General features: G+C 42.7%; 1 protein-coding gene across 18 annotated transcripts in view; it reads left to right on the forward strand.

Annotated features, from left to right (window-relative positions):
* Positions 1–202: 202 nt before the first annotated feature.
* MICAL2 (microtubule associated monooxygenase, calponin and LIM domain containing 2) overlaps positions 203–21,649 on the forward strand; it is a 139,926-nt gene continuing 118,479 nt past the window's right edge. For all 18 annotated transcript variants that reach the window (XR_014505905.1, XR_014505906.1, XR_014505907.1 and 15 more), the window contains exon 1: positions 203–497. The gene's annotated coding sequence lies outside the window, so the exon portion shown is untranslated. The remainder of the gene's footprint in view (positions 498–21,649) is intronic.

The raw sequence follows: 21,649 nt of genomic DNA on the forward strand, positions 1-21,649 counted from the left end.
AAGGGATCCTCTTCTCTTTTCTGCCTTTCACAGACTTAGGGTTGCGCTCTTCCACCAGTCCAAACCCTCCTTCCAGCGAATACTGAGAAAAGTCTCAAGCCCTCCTCGAGAGAGAGAGAGAGAGAGACAGAGAGAGAGAGAGAGAGAGAGAGAGAGAGAGAGAGAGAGAGCAATAAAAAAGGAAGCCGCCTCAGCTCTCCCTGCTTTGCTCCCACGTGCGAGCTCGCGCTGACAGGACTCCCTCAGGCCGCCTTCGGATTGGCCGAGGGAGAGCTCTCTCGCTCGCCTGGAGCCACGCCCAGCCCCAGCGCTCTGGGCTCTGGCGAGCGAGACAGTCCCGGCAGCCAGTGCCGCGCGTATCGCCTCGCGCAAAGTCCCGCGCGCGCGCAAGGAGGGCAAGGCATGTGCGTGGCTCCCAGAGGAGCCCCCCGGGAAAGAAGCCGGAGCGCCGCCGGCTTCTCCTGCCTCTGAGGGAACATGCTGAGCGGGGGCTCTCGGTAAGTCACCGGAGGGCGCGCGCGTTTGGCGCTTCGGTTCTTGCGTAAGGAGGTCCGGGCGCGCTTCCCGACCGGTTCCCGCGGCTGCGCCCTGCCCGGAGCCGCCGGCTCAGCCCTGGCTTCTCTGGGCAATTCTATCTCGCCTGCCCTTGGCAGCGGCGGAGCAGGTGGCGTTTGGTTCAGGACTCAGGCGCCCGGGAGCAGCGCTAAATAATTCACCCGGAGTGCGGATCTGATCTCAACGCCGTTGCCTCGAGGAACCCCGGGAAGCCTCCGGCTGGGGGGAAAGGGATCTGGCCGTACAGTCCTTGTTTCTTTAAAAGGAAAGGGCGGGCGAGGGGGAAAATAGAGAACCGCTCGTCAAACAGATAAAAATGTGGCGCGTTGAAAGAAAGGAAGAAACAGGACGTGGTATAGGCAACCCCAAAGCCACATCCCTGGCAGAGGCGGAAATAAACGAAAATCCTGCTTGTGTGGGTGTTAGTTCTTTCTCGCTGTGTTACTCAGATGTGAACTATTTTGCACTCCGGCACCTTTTAGGGTCTCCTTCAATTCAGCTCATCGGGCTTAAGAACAGGTGGCTTTCCAGACACACGCTCTGCTATAGCCTGCGCTGCTTAGACTTGCCTTTAAAACTAGGGGGAGATCCCGAACATTTTCGATATATATTAAAAAGATAAGTTTTTATAAGTTGATCAGAGCATTTAATTGTAGAGTTTTTCTTCCTTTCAGTTACTGATGAGGCTGGTTAGAGTATAAAGAGAGCAGGCAGTGTCGCAAAACCGATGGTTCCTCATATTTGTATTAGAGGTTTGGGTGGGTTGGGAGAGCCTGTGTACATGGTTTTCTCAGAAGTAAACCCTATTGAGCTCAGTAGTACTTACTCCCAGGTAACTGGGTGTAGCATTGCAACCCACCAGATCTGTTTTGGCATAAGTTTTGGAAGACTGCAGGCCACTGTGTCAGGTGGTGGAAGTGTTTTTGATTGGCAGGGTGTGTGTGTGTGTGTGTTTATGTGAATCATATACATGGAGGGGAAAATGCTAAACTTGGGGGTCATGTGGCAATTAAGTTGTGTTATGCAAGTCCCAAATCCTTATGTGACCGAAGACGTCCTGAAGTGTTAGTGGCACATTTCTTAGTGTCCTAAAAGTGACAGGTCACCCAAAGAGAGGTTTTAGAACCTAAAGGGAAAAATGAGGTGCGGTAGATGAGGAATGTAGATAGAAGCCGGCTGGGTGTGGACGGGAAGTCGGAGATTGTTTACAGACAGTTGCAAGCATGCTGTTCCCTGTTATGGGTGAAGAAGGAGAGCTTTAATAGTATACTAAGCCACAGAAGTGGGACATCCCTATAATAAAAATGTAAGCAAAACATGGCAAGGGGAATGGGCAGTGTAACTCTTCCGCTGCTCCAAGGAGAATGGCTTGTATTATACATGCTGCAAAGTCCATATAATCACCATCAATTAATAATACATTGAAGATGGAAGAGTGGCTTGCAAGCTTCGAGAAACTGAACTTTAAAGGAATGTGATCAGCATTTCTGATGGCACTTGTTGATGCATTTGTGTGCTAGTCTTCCTATCAGCATGCTACTTGACCATGTGTGTGCCCTGCATAGTGTGAAATTGTGTGTCTATTTAAGGAGGTGTGTGCATATGCAGTTGGGGGTGGTGGACGCGTGTAGATTGATTCTTCAAATCCATCTGAATTCCTCTTGGATTTGTCTTCGCTGCACTACAAGTGTGGGGATTTGTGGATGGCTTTCTGCCCCTTTAAGAGGTGTACATTCTCCAGCCACATATTGTTTTGTTTTTTGGTAAAGACAGGTGAATCACCTTTCTTCTGGTCTGTCGCATTCACATTTTACCCACAATTCATTTGTTTCTAAATTAAGCTGTACTTTAAACCCCCCCCCCTTAAAGTAGTATTTTAAAATGTGTATTTAAATTTGTATTTTCCTTATTGTTAAGTTGTCAATAAACCACCACAATGTTCCAGTAAGTACAAAAGTTGGTGGATAGTTAAGTTCTGGTCTGCACCTTCGTCTATGCAGTGTGGATCAGGTAATTTCTTACAGGAGCTCACACAGGTTGAGTTGCTTAAGAATTTGCACTTTGGACTCTACTCCTGTTCTCCTGACTTCAGAGTTTGTGTAGATATCTCCATTGCAAATATACCTTTGAATGAGTCTTTTGGTGGATAGTGAAAGGCTGAGCAGAAATCGTGTTAAAAATTACTTTTTACTTTTTGAAATATGGCAAACCTTGATTGTTCCAGTGCTGCATCACTTAAAAAATATTATAAGTATTTTGTGTCATGTTAATACTATCAGACGATACCTACCAATATTATTCATTCCATATACTGTGAAAAAAGCACAGATTAAGATCCTTAACAAAATCTGCAGCAGGTGGTATTTCCTTTATGCCTGCCAGTTACTTAAATAAGATCTGCTGACAGCCTTTTTTCCCTACTGAATAAGGTTAACAACAGCTGCTTGAGTAGGTGACTTTTTAAATAGGCAAACCCACCTCCTTCCATTGCTCCTTGAAAGATTCATAGTAAAGTGGAGATAATTCTAAAGAGAGGCCTTTTATGTATGTATGTATGTATGTATGTATGTATGTACCGGTATGTTTGTTTGTTTGCTTGTATGATGATATTGGATGGTATTTTGTATCAATCTTTCCTCTTGGCACTGATGGCAGGAAGGTTTGCTCAATAAGCTGCAGCAGTACTTAATCTGTCACAATGCTTGCTCAACATCAGGCTTGTAAATATTTTGCAAGAATGTGATGCTATCACTCTGACTTGTGAAATTCAGTGCGAATGGGTCTCTCTGAATTCATTGGCTCTTCAATTCCTTCTCTCATGTTGGGCTTAATTAGATATGCTACCCCACTGCTATCTACCCTGGCTTTGAAGTGCCAGTGTTTGAAGTGTTCTTTATTATATTGTTATATGTATTGGGTGTATTTAAAGAGTGATTGTTTAGAAAAATGCAAAACAAAGGATCCTGGCTAACTCTCCAGAGCGACACAGGTAGGATGGAATTTTATCTTCAGATTTCAACTTAAATTTACCATTGGTAACTAACAGTCTGATCCACCACCCAGTTAATTTAGGTTACAATTGTACAAGACTACAATTCCCAGGATTCACTCTGTGTGTGTGTGTGTGTGACTGGTAAAATGGTTTTAAGTTCTAACTTTAACCCTATTTAGGTGCTTTGTACTAGCAGAAACACATGGGCCATAGCTGTCAGTGTGCTCAATAGCCACATACGGAATACTTGCATTGCATGCTAGTGCAGCAAAGTACGTAAACTATCTTTACAATTGGCATCCAGGCCAATAATCGCAGCCAAGAAGCAATTTGAGAGTGGAATTTGAATGACGTTCTCACCATTAGAGATGGCCACTTCAGGTCAGAGTTAAGAGAGAGTCATGGGAGCAGAAAACGTCTTGTTCCAGTTATGAGTACTTGTTGGCTATTTATTCCAGGGTTTTATATATTAAGGAATTGGTGTGGTAAGAAATAACACAGTGGAGGGAAAAGGTGTCTTTCTCTTCTCTCTCCTTGTTTTCTACCAGCTCACTAGGGGCAAGCTTCTTAACCTGTTTGATCTGATTCCTGTTTTTTTATATATGAAAATAAGACTTGCAAGGCTTGCTTGCCTGGGATGCTAAACCCTAATTAACGATGCAAAGTATTGTTCTCTCGATGAGAGAGGCTATGTAAGTGTCCTATTGCCCTTACAGGCTGAGTCACTTGGTAATTGCACTGGAAAAGTGTCTTGTATGAAGAAACAAATTATAAACAATACTTATTCGAATTTATAAAAGCATAGCTATAGGCATTCATTGCAAAGCCCAGACGTACAGGTCTTCTTTCTTGCATTTGTTTTTGAATAGTAACTTTACTGAAGTAATGTTCCAGCCATGGCAAATACTGAGTTAGAAATACTAGGAAATCTTTAACTTATGCAATTGCAGGATGCATATCTCTCACCACGAAGGAAGTACATGAGAAGGCATCAATAAATTGGGGCCTATCTTCCTCCTTGCCTGGAGTGTGCATGCTGGATGCACTTCCTGGTACACTTCCTGCCTCCCTGCCCAGCACTTCCTTTTCAATCCAGGGCTGCAACTGGGAATGCACTTGAGTTTGAGGAGGAAAAAGAAGGCTCTTTGGGGCTCCACTGCAGTCTCTCTGTGTGCATGCAGCTGGGATCATTACAAGAAACATAGGGTCTACAGTGGGTAGCATCCAACTCAATCATACTCTGCGCAGATCCGCTGAAATCAACATATCGAAGTGCACCGATTTCAGTGGTTCCACTCAGATGGGATTAGTGTTGAAATGTCAACATAGTTTCAGTTACTATTTAGAGAACATACCATACTTTCCCGTGTATAACACGCCCCCTTGTATAAGACGCCCCCTATTTTGGGGGACTCCAATTTTAGAAAATGGCCCAAAGTTGTTGAGCTTTTTTTTGGGGGGGGGTGCAGTAAATCACTAACCCAACGGTAGCAATCAATTGCACTGCTCGCTAACGATCACTCGCGTCTGCTACGAGCATCTACTCAAGCGCCAACAGTGGAAGTACATAGCAACCACAATTGCCACCACAGCCAATCCTCAGCAGCCCTTGCCGCAGCCACCAATCACATTACAAATCGCCAATGACAATCTGTAGCTTGCAGCTGCAACCAATCACCAGTCACCCCTACCCACGTATAAGATGCCCCCAGTTTTTAATCCTTTTTTAGTAAAAAGAAATCCTTGTCTTATACACAGAAAAGTATGGTACATTAGCAAAATGATAATTATGGAAATTGTTAGTATCTGGATTCTCACAGAAGTTATGAAACAAATAGAAGCAAAGAAAGCTGTGATGGAGATGGGTTGTGCTGTTGCTTGCTTCTGTATGCTGTCTGCCTGTCATTGCAAGCCTCATGTTAAATAGTTATAACAAACAAACTTTCAGGGATTGATAAACAATGCAGAAATACTGTTTTCTTTAAACATAGCACATGTTCTTTAAATGATCATTTACAGGTAAAACACCATCCAGGATTGGTGTACACAAGCCGCATGTATCTAAAGTCAGCTTTAACTGATAGCTGTTTTTGAAAATGAATATGCTTTTTTGTGAATAACGTTTATGACAAATTAAACATGTGCCGTTCTTGGTGGTGGTGCAGAAACCACCTTTAGGCAGCAACCCTATAGAACATGGGGTTTGTGCCAGGGGTGGCAGTTTGTGCCAGAGGCCAAAGCGGGCAGAGCAACAGATACAGATTTTGCTTTTGTGCAGCAGGTTGCACTTCAGCCATGTAAACACCAGTGGTTTCTACTTATACATCTGCACACACCCCTCTCCATCTGGAGAAGCACAAGAAGGCATTGCCGGAGTTCAAGGATGCATTCAAGCCTTAAGGCTAAGACTCTGAAGAGTGGTCTGGAGCAGGTGCTGGTGTGGTCTAGGGAAAGGGGGAGCAATCAAGAAGGACGCATTCTGGCCCCACACCTGAGGTTCCCTGCTTCCTATATATAACCAGTTAAGTTTCATGGAATGCAATGGAAGCAGGTTGGACGTTCTGCTGCAAGTACTGATTCAGGCCACAATCAGATAGTTGTGTGTTCTGGCAAATAGGACGACACCTCTCACCCCTCCCGCACCATTTCTAGTGTAATCTTATCAAAGCGAAGTTTCCTGTAAGAAACAAATGAGAGAGTTAAAGCCAGATACATGGGGCATGGCCCTTTCAACTCTTGGAGTAAATCTGTTTATAATAAAATTGTTCTCTTAATCTACAACCACTTTATCTAATGGAGTAAAGCTGAAAGCTTCATTTAAGCAGCCTGTTTGCTTGATCTTCTGCCCCCTGGTTCCTTATCTCCCCACTCGACTTCGTTGTTGCCATTCTTAAGCAGAGAGAATGGTGTTGCATTGGGATGGGATCCCTGACTCTGGCTATAGGCATGGGGACATGAATAATCTTTTACTGCCATAGTGTCCTTCAGATGCACATGAGGACTTCTGTTTGGTAGTCTTTTTCCCCATCCTTTCTATTTGTGAGAACTGAAATTGGCGCATCACCACCCTGAAGAGAGGTGGCAACATTCAGGGCTTTTTAGTGTAAAGTAAGGTGTATGTGTGTGTATTGTTCATGTTTGGAGAAAGTGGCTAGGGAGAATAGATTGTTGGATGTTGAATGTTGGAAGATTCAGAACAGGCAAATTAAACCACTACTTTATACAGAAGCAGATAATTTGAGGGGAGGTAGCAGCAGCAGCGCTCACCTGACCCCCTGGTTACCAGGAAGTGTGGGGTGTGTGTGTGTGTGTCAGCAGTGAGATCAGTGGAGTGGGAGTGCTGGATTTATTCTGCTGGTGCGCTTGTGTGCTGTACCTGTCATGCCGCTATCTCACCCTTCTTCCTCTACCGCCCAGTAAGTAGCAGCAACATGAGCAAGCAGAGGTCAAGTGATAGCCCTCCCCCCCCCAACCAGGGCTCCCCTCCCCAACCAGAACCATATGATTCTGAGTACCATCTGCTGGGATTGCAAGTGGTGAGAGCTCTATGGCACTCGGGTTCTGCTTGTGGGCTTCCCATAGGCATTTGATTGACCACTGTAAGAACAAGATTTTGGACTAGGCGGGCCTTTGGGTCTGAACCAGCAGGGCTTGCCTTACCTTATTTTCTGATCATGCTGCATTCTTTCATAAATGGTATGTTCACAAAGGACACTGTTAAAATATAATGTACCAGTTAGGGCTAGACAAAACCTACTTCTACCAACTGAGGCAGAATGCTGGTACAAATATCAATGACAAGACAAGGTCACTTGATGTTGTTCCTTTCCGTTGTGATGCAGGATTAGAAGTAGAATATGCTGTGTGACGGCTCCCTTGGCCAATAAAGCAAGATGAGCACCGCAACCCCCGAGTCGGCCACAACTGGATCTAATGGTCAGGGGTCTCTTTACCTTTTTTATGCCATATTTATCAACATGGTTGTTAACTGCAGTTTCTGGCTCATGCTCAAGGGATTGCATTGCACCAATCCAGTCTTGAATAATAAATCTCTATTTAGGGGGAAATGCAAAAAAAGTCTTTATCATCTCAATTTTGTCATATTTTTCACAAATAATGGTGAACATGGGTTCACTTAACACTTCTGTGTCGTTGTTGTTTTAGCTGTGTAGGAACTGCCTTGAGTCAAGTAGCTCAGGCCAGCCCTGATGCTAGTTTTTGTACATACCTGTGGATATGCTGCTTTCTCTTAAATGATTTTCTTCACAAATAATGCTAATTTTGTGCAGCTTCAGGAACATACATGACTAAGTTACAGAGTACTAAAGAACATGAATGAAACTTTATAGTTGGCCTGAGAAATAGCTGAATTATGGGACTGAAGTCAACTTGGAAACGAGAGGTTGAAATCGCCTGATTCTGCAGAGAGATAAATGTGTGTGTGTGTGTGAGAGAGAGAGAAACAAGCAAATTCTTTGGTTTTGTTAATTGAAGATAAACCCTTCTCAGACTTCTTAAACCTGCAGATTATTGCTTGGCTGTGCTGGTATAACACTTAAAGGAGCTTTTCTAGTTGTCTCTCAGCATTCATTTAGCACACTTTCAGTATGTTTGTCTATCTGATCATATTGAAACACCATGAACCCATTTTGAAATTTAAAGTTGGTACATAACTGTCAATTGATAATTTAAGCCTTCATTTTCTTAACTGATTAACACATATAATAAGGCTTTTGTGGGTCATTGCATGCATTGTATGCTTTGAAAACTTAAAAACTTGTACACATACAGTTTTGTGTCACTCTAAATCCTTTTAGCAAGCAGATTGAATTTAACACAGCCTTTTGAAATAAGACCTTGTAATTGTTAGTTTGGAATAGTATTGTAGGTGTGTAAAGCTTTTCTTTGTGGGGCAAAAGTAACTTGCAGAAAATGTAGCTGGAGGTAAAGGGTTAAACCAGCATCATTCATAGACCCAGTATTTTGCCACCATTGTAGTTTAGTGCTTCCTAGCAAAGAAGTGAAAAGCATTCTCTTAAGCCTTTGAAGATGTCCAGGTAGAGTGGTTAAAAATCTTCATTTACATATAACTAGCAGGAAGATCTTGATAATCCTGATTAATGACTGGGTGAGTCCATCTGTTAAAGAGAGTTATACCCTCCCTTCCCAATGCCATGATCTCAGTCTGCACACAAAGAGGATAGGACAACAGATGTGTTAGGAAGAATAGAGATAAAAAGTTGCAGAATATGAATAAAATATAACAGTGCCAATTGATTAAATAGTTTTGATTGGCTGTTGAAGCTCCCTCCCTCAGCTTTACCCTACAATATCCTCCTCACAGTGACTCTTCCATGGATTTGTTAACCCAGCTGCTACTTGCAACTACTTTCTGCTGAAGTTCATTACAGAGGAATAAAGCTTGGACTCCACAGGTGTGTCTGTGAGAGTCATTTAGGGACAAAGTACAGTGAGGAGTGGGACCAGTTTTAAAAAAGGAACATTGCTTTGTTTTCTCTGGCCAATAAGAGCTGTATGCAGAGGAACAAGCACATAAGCCAGTACAGTGGCTGATATCAGGTATGAGTATAATTAGGTCTCTAAGCTAGGTTTGCCGCTGAACTTTGGAAACAACATTCAAGCTGAAACTAGAGGGAGGGAACAAGTCCGCCTACAGATTTGCTGGCATCTTGAAGTTGATTTTTTAACATTAAGATGCAAAACTCTCTTCAACCCAACCATCAACTATCTGAAGGACTCTCAATCTCTCTGAAAAATCCTCTTATTCTTCCCAAGAGTAATCTTAATATACATACCCTCATTGTCTGCTTTCTTGCATCTAGAGTCGATAATTCCTATTGTGACTGAGGGGGGGAAGGGACTCCAAAATATTTGACGGCTCATAAAATACCATTCTTAAACTTATAAAAATCTGTCAAGAAGCCAAAGAGTTTATTCTGTTACAAGTTAAGTGGGAACACACTACAGTGGATGCTCTGGTTGTGAACATGATCCATGCGGGAGGCACGTTCACAACCCGCAGCGTCGTGTCTGCGCACGCATGGGTCGTGATTCGGCACTTCTGCGCATGTGCAAAGCGTGAGCGCCTAAACCAGGAAGTAACCTCTTCCGGTACTTCCGGGTTTGGCGCGGTGCGCAACCTGAAGATGCTCAACCTGAAGCATTTGACTGTATTTGCAGTGCAATCCTATGCATGTTCACTCAGAAGAAATCCCATTGACTTCAGTTGTGCATGCTACCAAGTAAGTGGGAGCCTGAGCTGAATAAATGCTGCACTGGAGCTGAATAAATGCCAGAAATATACTGTTGCTTGCCACCCCTATGTCTGAGCAGTGCAAGATTCCAGGGGTTCCAGGAGTTTACCCAGGGTTTGTGTTTCCTTTTGCAATGAGGCACGGCAGAAACATTAACACCCCAAAAGTGTCTTGCCTTTCCCATAGCTACAGCCTTGGATTCAGATAGAAATCAACCATTGCTCTGAGGCCTCTTCAGCCTGCAGCATTTCTCCCAGCTTCTGGCTCACATAACTCAACTCACATAGCTCAGGCTTTCCCCCCTCTATCCTTGAGTTGAAGCTCACCCATTTGTCATCTGACACAAAGCCCCCTTTCCTTTGTTCTCTTAACGGCCCATCACCCCTGGTGATTACCTCAGCAGGAAGCTAACCTGGCTTGTATTTCAACACTTGCTGGACCCAGGAGTTCAGGAAGCTAGCCTGGCTTGATTAGCTTCTTGCACTTGTTAGATCCAGGGATTTGAAAGTCTGGCACCCACAAAGTCATAACAATGCTAAACATTATTTTTGGAGCGCTTGAGTAAGTGCCTACAGTCTTCCATCCTGTGTAGGATGTTCAGAAACCTGAATGTGCTATTTTCCTGTATCCGCCCAGCCTCTGTGTGCTACAGAGGCTAAAGCACCATTCATATTTCATTGGGTGTGCTTTGAAACAGCATTTTAAGTATCTGACTGTCCATCTAAGAGCGTTCTTTATTAATGGGTGGTTCAAAAGGCACTGAAGGTGTGAATCTTCGCTACCGAAAGTGCATGCCCAAAGTAAGTGAGGTTCAATTAATGTTAAACTTCTGTAATATTAAGGGTGGGTGCTCTGGAAGAAGGGAGGAGGTTTGTTATTATCTAGTTTAAAAATTGTATGGGTGGAGCGGCTACACAAGGTCCAGGTTTTAGGATAGATAGAAAGGGGTAGGATAGGAGATGAGTTTGCAGTTCAGCTTTCTTACAGTGGGGCACGTGATGGAGTTGTATGTGTGGAGCAAGAATGAGCTACTTCTTCATACTGTAATTTTGAAATTGAATTTGGCACCTCTTCATCCTATGGACATCGAGTCCAGTGGAACGTGGATTTTGTAGCAAGATTTGCCACCCTACTCTTGCCTTTCATGGCTGATTTCTGGAATGCTTAAGACTTCAAGGTATTCATGCTGCAAAATGGATAATGGTTGTAGTTGAAATAAGATGAGAGTGCAAGCAATTTCTATATATGGGGAAAGTGGCTGTTTTCTTAGATCCTTGAAGCAGGAAAACCCTTATACAATGTGGGCACAATGTGGGCTTATGTATGTACCATTCTGACCAAGTGAAAGGTACTTGTCAGCATTACTTAAATAATTACCTTAAATAGGTAAACATTCCACCCTATGTTTTATTTGTTATGCACAGTTGTTGAGGCCACAAGCATAATTAAAAAAAGATTTCTGTGCCTTGAAGATTTCTTTAACTAGGGTCTATTACATACAATAATAGGGAAGGGAGTGTATTTGCTTGATTAGTAACTGCAGTAGCCTTAACAGCAATTTGATGGAGCTCATAAAGTCCCTTCCTAGTGTAAAGGAGAGTGAGCCTGCATAAGAAAGTGTGTTGAGAAATGATGGTTCCAGGCCTGTGCCAAAACATCTCTGTCTTGTAGAATGAGGCGATCTCTTTGACTCCTAGAATGGGCTTTGAGGATGTTCTGGCAAGGGTAGCCAATAGAAAAACCTGACTGAGCTATTAGAACGTTAGGGATAGTAGTCTTGGTACGTTCAAAGAACAAAGCAGATGTCCTTTTTACACCTTAGTGTGTCCGTGTCTAAACACAACATGCTGAAGCAGGAATGGGCAGCTTCTCTGTCCATTCTACTCTCCAAGCAGTGACATGTTCCACAGGCTAGCTCTGTTATAAAGTCTCTAAGCAGCTATCAACTGGGAATTACATGCAGAACTTGGATATAAGGTTAGAGTACCCAGATCTCTCTTTCCACTCTTAAACTGTTTATTTTCCATATTAAAGAAACTGGTGAAATGTATCTGAACCCTACCTGTTAATTCCTGAGACTGGATGCAATTGCTTTGTTGGTCAGAGGGGTCTCCTGGTTCCTGAAACTTGGGTTAAGACTGACCACATTAGAGGCCACATGTGTATTTCTAGTAAGAGGGAGTGATCCCTAACAGCAAGACCAGTGTATCCTATTCAGGTTGTGAAGGACAGCAGAGTTTTGGCTTACACTTAAAGGAGGACAGGGTGTATTCCCCCAAAAGAGATTGGATAACTTCCAAAAATACAGTAATCTCACCATTCTTCTTCATACTGTAGTTTCTTGACAACCTTAATTCTTAAGTGTTGGCATGTGATGTGGTGAAGGCTTAATTCCAGTCCATGTGCTCTTACCATGTTAATAATTTCAGCTTGATCTCCAATGTCTTTGGTGTCTGAATTTGTATTGTTAATGTGAAACCACCTCCTTAACTTGAACAACAGGAATTGCTTAGCTATTTCATCTGTTTACTCAGAGTGCATTATCATTTCAAAGCTAGGATCAAGGTGTATCTCGATATGAGCCAGCATAACTCACATGGGTCCTGCCCTCAGTTTGACAGCATATTTTTCTAGCACCTCTTTGTAATAGAGTAATTTATATGCACATTTAAAATAAAACTGAAGATTCTGTAAAGCAGTCAATAGGTTTCTGTCTGCTATTTTGTGTGTTTCATATAGCACTGTATTCAGGTTCCTGCTTAAAAAAAGAAAAATCAATTTATAGGGCCATGATGGGAATCACCAAACAAATGTCTTAATTTTTCTTTGGAAAACAATTTTATTCTTGCTTTCCCAAGACAAGCCTGCTATCCAGAATTGTTCATGTACAGTGGTGCCTTGGTTTACAACCATAATCTGTTCTGGCAGTCCATTTGTAAACCAAAACAGGTTGTAACCCGAGGCGTGCTTTCGCCAATGGGGCCTCAAAAAAAATTAATTGTTCGTAATCCAAAAAAATTGGGTTGTAATCCCAAAAAAGGTTGCAAACCAGGACTCACACTTCTGGGTTTGACATGTTTATAATCCAAAACGTATGCAAACCAAGACGTATGCAAACCAAGGTACCACTGTAATCTGTAGAAGACTGACCATAGACAGACTTCAGATTTCTATGTACTGCATAGCATATATAAAATTAAAAAACATTAAATACAACCTATTTCTGGACAGCCAGAAGTAGATAATCAGTTGCTAATGAGTACAGAATGCTAATTCTGGAGCATAATGTTAGCTGAAAAAGCATAGATATCACCCGGGAGTGTGCTTCCCTGCCTCCCTTTATGTCTGTCCATCAAACAGTAGCAGAGATGGAAAGCATAGGCATTCCTAAGAGACCTGCCTTGCTCTTCCTCAGCTGTCTCCAAGCAGCAGCTATTCCATCTGGCTACAGCAGTAGTAGTAGTAGTAGAAGAAAAAGAAGAAGAGGAAGAGTTTGGATTTGATATCCCGCTTTATCACTACCCGAAGGAGTCTCAAAGCGGCTAACGTTCTCCTTTCCCTTCCACCCCGACAACAAACACTCTGTGAGGTGAGTGGGGCTGAGAGACTTCAGAGAAGTGTGACTAGCCCAAGGTCACCCAGCAGCTGCATGTGGAGGAGCGGAGACGTGAACCCGGTTCCCCAGATTACGAGACTACCGCTCTTAACCACTACACCACATTGGCTCTCAGAAAGATGGGAAGCAGGTTCCATGCTATCAGTTCTGCTTAGATGCCATCTCCTTTTGGCACCTCCTCATCCCTGAACTGTATACACCAGGGGTCAGCAACCTTTTCCAGCAGGGGGTCCACTGTCCCTCAGACCTTGTGGGGGACCGGACTATATTTTGGAGGGGGAAAATGAACGAATTCCTATGCCCCACAAATAACCCATAGATGCATTTCAAATAAAAGGACACATTCTACTCATGTAAAAACGCACTGATTCCTGGACCGTCCGTGGGCCGGATTGAGAAGGCGATTGGGCCGGATTTGGCCCCTGGGCCTTAGTTTGCCTACCCATGGCTTACACCCTTGCAGGTCCTTTTAAGGATGTTGTGTGAGTTTGCTCCCTCTCCACCCCACTTACCTTTTGTGTTCCGAGGGCAGGGAAGGTATTTTTTATTCATCAGTAAGCCACTTTGTGTGCCTGAAGAGCAGAATAAAAACGTTTTTTAAAACTGGGTTCAGTGTGTGTCTCCAAGCTCATTTTTAGTCCGTGTGGGTAATGGTTTTATTTTTATCATGAGTTAAATCCTGGTGAAGATAGAAGGGGAGCTTATCCAAGTGGATGGGGAGAGCATGCATTCTTGTAGCATTTTCCTTGTGTAAACTCCTGTTAATTGCACTTCCTTCTTAGCCCTTGTCTTGAACAGCATTGTTCGTCCAGGCCAGATCTAGGTCACTGCTTTCTGAAGTAGAAGAGCTGGATAAAATAATTGAAGTGGCTACTGGTGCAGTCAAGGTCACAGATTTCAGGAAGTGACCTCTGTAGTACTTTATCAGCCACCAGTGCTCAGATGACTGACAGTCCGTAAAGTCCCCTCTCCTCCTGTGGCACAATCTGCATTGCCTTATCTGATCACAAACTTTATTATCAAATGCAATGAAGGATAAGGTAAAATCCACAGCTCTGTCCAAGCCACCAAATTTTAACATAGACATTAATTCTGATACTATAGATAATAGCCTGGATGTTTAGAGGTACCGTTAATTGTTGCAGATATATTTGTACAGTCACATAGTACAAGTTTGACGTTGGGTATGCATGCTAAGAGGTTGGGAGGGTGGAAGGCAAACTAATACCCTTCCTCACCTGTTAAGACTGATAATAAATGCAAGATATATAGTGTGCCATTATTTAAGTAACTGTGCACACTAGCTGATAGTATTGAAATGTCTTTTTCTATACAAAAGTTATGTATTTTTATTTTTCTCTTTTTTAATCAGGGAGATGATTTCATTCCTTTGGTGTCTTGATCAAATTTCAGGGAAACTTTACGGAATTATATAGCGATATAACCTTTTAGTCAGAATATTTCAGCATACTTAATGGAGCTGATTTGTTCAAATAACTTCCAGAAGAGGGAGCTTCCTTTTATTTAGGCATATAATTGCAGAAGCTTATAAACCTTGCTCCTACTGTAATTTTGTTTAAAAGAAAGCAGTACTTCAGCAACATAATGTCAATCTACAAATACCTGTTATCTTTTCAGCACAAGAAAATATTCATTTACCTTATTTATTTAATAAAATTTATATACAACAAGGTGGTGGAGTCATAACAGGTTGTAGGCTTTTCACCAATTTCTGATTGGCTTAATACTATCTTACTTCACTTTAGTACACTACATCCCCTTTTCAGACTACAGTGGTACCTCGGGTTAAGTACTTAATTCGTTCCCGAGGTCTGTTCTTAACCTGAAACTGTTCTTAACCTGAAGCACCACTTTAGCTAATGGGGCCTCCTGCGCCGCCAGAGCACGATTTCTGTTCTCATCCTGAGGTAAAGTTCTTAACCTGAGGTAATATTTTTGGGTTAGCGGAGTCTGTAACCTGAAGCGTATGTAACCTGAAGCGTATGTAACCCGAGGTACCACTGTATTCAGGTCATCTTAAAAGCTTTTCTAACTTATGGGATGTGTGTGATTTATTTTTTGAGTGATACGAAATGCAAGAACATAGAAAGTTGCCTTATACCAACTTGGATGATTGGTCTATCTAGCTCAGTGTTGTCAACACTGGCTGGCAGCTGCTATCCAGGATTTTCAGACAGAGTTCTCCCCCAGCCCTACCTGGAGATGTTGTGGATTGAATTTGGGACCACCTGCAAGTTTGGCAGATGCTTTACTACTGAGCTATGGCCCTTCCCTATGTTGTTAAGATGATGTTGGACTAAATACAAGGAAGTTGGAGAATCAGGAGCCAGGAGCTGCAAGATGGGCTGGTCGTTGGGAATAAATGAGCAAATCAGGACTGAAGGGGGAAAACTAGAGGCAGGTTCAAGGAATGCACAAGTATACAGGAATAGTCAAGAGCTCAGGAAGGCTTTATTTTATTTTTTGCTTGATACAGTAAAGGCCTTTCTACTCTTCCTGCACAGTAAGATCCAGCAGTCAGCCTAAGTGGGTAGTGTCAGTCTAGAAGGTTCTTCACTAAGAAGGCTGCCACCTGCAGTTCAGTGCTTCATCATACAGATTCCTGCGAACTCCTGACAGTTGAGTTTGTTTTATGACTTGGCCTGTGCGCCACATTCTTTACTAAATTGCAGCAGAGGCGTTTTGTAGTGCTTAGTATACAAACTGCTTGTTTTGTAAATTACCTCCTAATTAGTCTTTCCATGCATAAAAATACGACTTCCCTTCTGTGGTTTTCTCATATATGCTCTTTCCAGCTGACACAGTCTGTCATGATCCTATTAAGACACTCAAAGTGGTGGATTAGCTTCCGAGAGTGAGAATATCAGCCCTGTGTGATGATAAGCAGCAATGCTCATGGGCACAATTCAGAGAATTTGGGGTGAGGAATAACTGGAGTTGGAGAGACTGTCCTGTGAGAGTGAAACTGCTGTCCTATCGCAAGGCAATGAATGATTAACACTAAGAATCCAAGTCTTACATTTGGGAAATGTAAACATGATCTGTCAGTTATGCTTGCTTGGCATTTTGCCCTCTTATGCTTGCTCCGTGTGTACAGCAGATCATCAGATTTTGCCCAACAGAACATGTGATCGCACCAATCTGCTCTATTTCCAAGGGCTGAAAATGTTGACACACTGAACTTCTTTGGCTTGTCAAAACAACTCTTGGGAAAAAAGAGAGAGGCTTAACCAAAGTCCTAATTAGATGATGACCTGGTTTGGATACCTGCCTTGCCTTGCAGGCATGCTCAGATCCAACCTTTTAACCTGCAGATGACTAATATCCAGCCTTCAGCAGTGAGTGTACACATGGACAAAGGTGAACAGCACTGGGAATTCCATAGGAATTAGCCAGTGCCTCTCATACTTCTGATAAGATTTATTCATCACATCTACTCAAAAGGATCGTGCTCAGTTACTGTGAAGGCATCTTGCGGCTATCCTCTGTTCTCCTGCAGTAAAACAGAAGTAGATATTCTCTACATGACACACTGAGAGAATGGGATCTCTACCCCTTCCCACTTTCTTCTGCTTTTGAAACTTTTTGTGGTTTCTAAAGTTCTCTTCAGAGAAAGAAATGCCTTCAGCCATGGTAGCTTCCCTTTATGCAGATTCACACTGATGCTGTTTTAACTTTGATAGATCATGATCATTCTTTTTTGTGTGTGCATGAAGCTGGTTTGATATATTTTTTTTGGCTTGGCTTGGTTTCCACGTTGCCAGAATGGCCTATCAGTGGCTCTGCTGTCTCATTTGGGTGTGTAAATGAACTTACTGGTGTTACCAGCTTTGACATTTTCTTTAGGTTTTGTTTGTTTGTTTGCTTGCTTTTTACGATTCCACTCAATGACATGTCTAAGCAGGTTAAGGATTTGATATGAAGATTGATGCGAACGTGGTCTGTGACTAACCTCTGAGCGCGCGCACACACACACCCCTCCAAAAAATAGGGCCAGTTTTGTAAGCTGGGAGTGAGCAGCACGCTTTAGTAAACTGAGTAAATGACTGAACTGGCCCTGTGCTGAGAAAACTTATTGCCCTACACAACAACTATGTATAGGACAATAATGTTTCCCCAGGACCACAGCAACCCATCTAGGGATATAAAAGTAATCTGAATTGTCCCATGCATTTGAAACTAAATTTTATTTCATCTGTTGCTGACTTGTACCTTTTATATTTTATATGCTCACGGCTGCACAACTGATGGCTTGACACTAATTCTGTACTGAAGCGATTGTAGTAGGGCATCATGTGACTGTGGCTTATGGTCCGATTTCTCTCACCACACTCTTATTCAAAGCTTTATTGCTAATACTTGGCATCTTTTGCTGCAGCAGGAAACAGTGAACTCATTGTAAACTGCGGTTAATTGTAGAAAAGCAGAAACAATTTGTTTTCATGATCTTGGTACTAGTACTTGTAGCAGGTACCTGGCAAATGGAACAATCCTCTGCAGCATCCTGTTGTGCAAAACCACTTCTGGGGCATTTGTACTGGCAGCCCCCTTCAAGGCCAGGTGAGGATACGAGCCAAATAATAGACCAGGATTCGTATGTGGGTGAAAATTGGCCACAGCTTTATTGACTAACAGAAATAGGTGGACCTGGCCTGGCATTAGGACAGAATCTGTTGACTGAGGAATGTCTGATCTGAAGTCTGATATTGATCTCCACAGGACTGCTAGGGTATCTTATGGGGAGTTATCCAGCCTTAAGGACCCAGCAGGGCACAAAACAGTACAGTGGTACCTCAGGTTAAGTACTTAATTTGTTCTGGAGGTCTGTTCTTAACCTGAAACTGTTCTTAAACTGAAGCACCACTTTAGCTAATTGGAGCCTCCTGCTGCTGCCGCGCTGCCGAAGCCCAATTTCTGTTCTTATCCTGAAGCAAAGTTCTTAACCTGAAGCGCTATTTCTGGGTTAGCGGAGTGTGTTACCTGAAGCGTATGTAACCTGAATCATATGTTACCCAAGGTACCACAGCACTTCTAATAGCTTTAGAAGGCTATTGACCAGCTTGGCTGCTAAGGCCTGGGGTTGTTTGCCCTTCAGGCCCCTTAAAGGGGTCCCCTTTTTTACACATACTCTACCCAATGCCGCTTCTGCCCAAATTCTGACAGTGAAGACAAGATGCCTAACAAACATGTGCTCTTCACTGGGAGAAAGGCAAAATTCTCCCAACCTAGAGCCAGTTGCAGTTGAGAGTAAAATTCCTTTCTGACCTTGTAAACCAGTGACCACTGGAAGTCTTAGAGGGAGCCTTTAAACTGAAGGAGGGAGGACTGGGAAAGTTTGCCCTACTTGTGGTGGGTAGGAAGAAGGCTGGGCAGAATGGCAGCCAGTCCTTTTAGACGAAGGACCACCGGTCTACCCTCCCCCGAGATCTCACTGGGCTATGCAGAGGGCCCAAGATCTCGTGGGAGGATTACTCTTTCCCTCTAGCCATAGTAGCTGCTCTGCCACTCCACAAATCAGCTGGTGGTTCCAACATTCTTGCCAGGCTACAATATGTAGAGCAGTTGTTCAGTCTATAACTTAGGCACAGAAAACAGGTATTAACTTTTTCTCTTGAGTAGCCTTCAGAAGCTAAGAGGTGTGCCTTCCCCCAGTACAATATTGTAATATGTTTAAAGAGGAAACTATTTGCATGGTCTGAAGGCGCATGAGCTAAAGCTAAGCAGGTCTAGATCTGACCAGTGTCTGAATGAGTGACTGCCAGGGAGCCACATATACACTGCCTTGGAATGAATTGTGGAATAGAAATGTAAAAATGTGAAAGAACTCCCTATTTAAAATTAATATTTGCAGGGTTTTCTTTTTAGACTCTTCTTTTTTCCTTTTAGAAATCTGAGATTCAAAATTGGTGCTAGCACATTGAATAATTGTTGCAAAATAACTTGGCTTGTCTGCAGCAAATTTGTCATTTGCCCTTAACTTCTGATCATTATCTTCGTATTAAGCAGGAATGTTCACAGTACCTGCAGGTGCAAGAGCCTCACGTGCTTTAAAGGTGGAATATGGAGGTGGATGTTGAAACAGATTTGTGATTTGTAGTAGGTGTTTGAATGCTTGCTGAGATGCTTTAGACATTACAAGAAACAGGAAGTGGGAGTGAGTTGTGCTTCCTCCTTCACCCATAATGTATTAGGAAGGGGAGAAGGAGAGTCACTGGCTGTTCTCGTATCTAGAAGGCGGGTGCATCCTGGAATGGGGTGGGGAATTCATGACCCTGCCCCAATCTTGCATGCTACAGTGGAAACATATCATGGAGAAGCACATGATTTTTTCAGCACCTCTTAGCATGCATGAAGTGCCCGGACTTTGTTGCCAGTTTTTGTTTTGTTATTTCTTATGTATAAACTCAATCTTACAGGACATATTTGTTGAAACAGCAGAGCAGCATAAGAGTTTGTATGTTTGAAGGAAAAAAACCTATACAAATGGAAATGAAGTAGTGTAAAATATTTACAGCAGTAAGAAACAAAGACTAAGTGTGCATAATATATGAGAACAACCTAGAAAAATAGAGCACAGTCAAGAAAACGGGTATCCATGGAGCCTTCCAAAGTCAAAACTTCATGATGCTTAAGACAGAGTGCCTCCATACACAAGTCTTTGTGAAAGTAATATGCTGTACTGAAAGACGTTTTTATGCATGTGCACGCGCACACATTGGCATGACCGCATCAAGCACTTCATTCAAAAGTAGTATTGCTTTTTAAATGCTCTCCCTGCTCTATCAAAAGGCCTCAGGCTAGGTTATCTATCATATGTGTGGGGAAATATTACTTTACAAAAACAAAATACAAAATCCACAGTTGTTCCTTCAACAGCAATGTGATAGTAGGCTGGGCTGAGACTGTTCTTAGAGCTATTGATGCTGTGACTTGATGACCATGGTGGTTTGAGAGTGGGAGGTCCAAATTAAAATCTCCACTCTGCTCAGCTCATTGGGTGGGCCTTTGATAGGATACTATTGCTTTGGTGGTTTGGATTCCTGCTTGTGTGCGACCCACGCATCAATGGGATTCAGTATGATAAACGTATGTTCAAGGTTCCCCCCTGATTTTGATACAGCTTTGTTAAATACATGCTTGCACATGTATAGTAAGCTATAACCACGAACTATGCTTTACTGCCGAGTGAGCAGTGTGATAGTGCACACTGCTCAAATTGTGCCCAATCCCATTGCCCTTTGCCAGCTGGGGAGAAAGCAGATTACAGTGCTGGCTTAATGTTACATTACAAACCTTGGCTTCCTTTTATGAGTTGTTTGGAGGGAAACAAACCACAGGTGCTGGTTTGCAGATAATGCTTAGTTAGCACTGTGGTTTGTTTCTTTCCTGGTTGGCAAAAAGGGAGAGTGGGGGAATGAGAGATTTCAACAGCATTCATCAGCATGCTCCATGTTCAGTATAAGCCATAGTTTGCATCTACGACTTACCATGATGCCCAAACTAGGCCTTAATAGTTCTTGGATACAGAGCCAATAAGCAGAATCTTTTGTACTTTATTCAGTCACTACAAAGCTTTCTTTCGATTGGCTGTCTGACTACTGCTCTTGGTGCTCTTGCATTAAAAACCATCTATTTAAAACTGTTGGCTTTCAACCAATATATGTTTTCCTTTTAATTTTTGTTTAAAAAAATAAGGTTGAATTTGATGGGAGTTGAAATATAGCTTCTTACATGATAGAATCATAGAATTGTAGAGTTGGAACGGGATACAAGGGGCATCTAGTCCAACTCCTTGCAATACAGGTATCTCATCATGAGGTTCCCCATCCCATTTGAAACCATACCAGACCCTGCTTAGCTTTGCAAATGTGTTAGCAGTTTTATTGCAATGAGCCTTTGTTATTCACATTTGGTAAGAGCATAACTAGAGCCAAGCTTGTTACTTTTTAAAAATTAAATATCACTGTGAGGTATTGGTCAAATTAGAAGCTCTCTTGGAATCTGGAAAGGGTAACAAAACTAGATAGTGCCCCTGCATACTGTTGACACTGACTTGGATTTCTGAGTGTAGTTTGTTCTCTGACCTAGTTTTGCTTTCATGCATGCCATGTGTTCATTAAGTGACGGCGAATTCTGGGAAAGTCTGAAGAGGAATTTAAGGTTTGTTGTCACCTGCTTCCTAAATTAATC

The sequence above is a fragment of the Podarcis tiliguerta genome, assembly GCF_965153285.1.
Source record: "Podarcis tiliguerta genome assembly, chromosome: 1".
Classification (NCBI taxonomy): domain Eukaryota; kingdom Metazoa; phylum Chordata; class Lepidosauria; order Squamata; family Lacertidae; genus Podarcis; species Podarcis tiliguerta.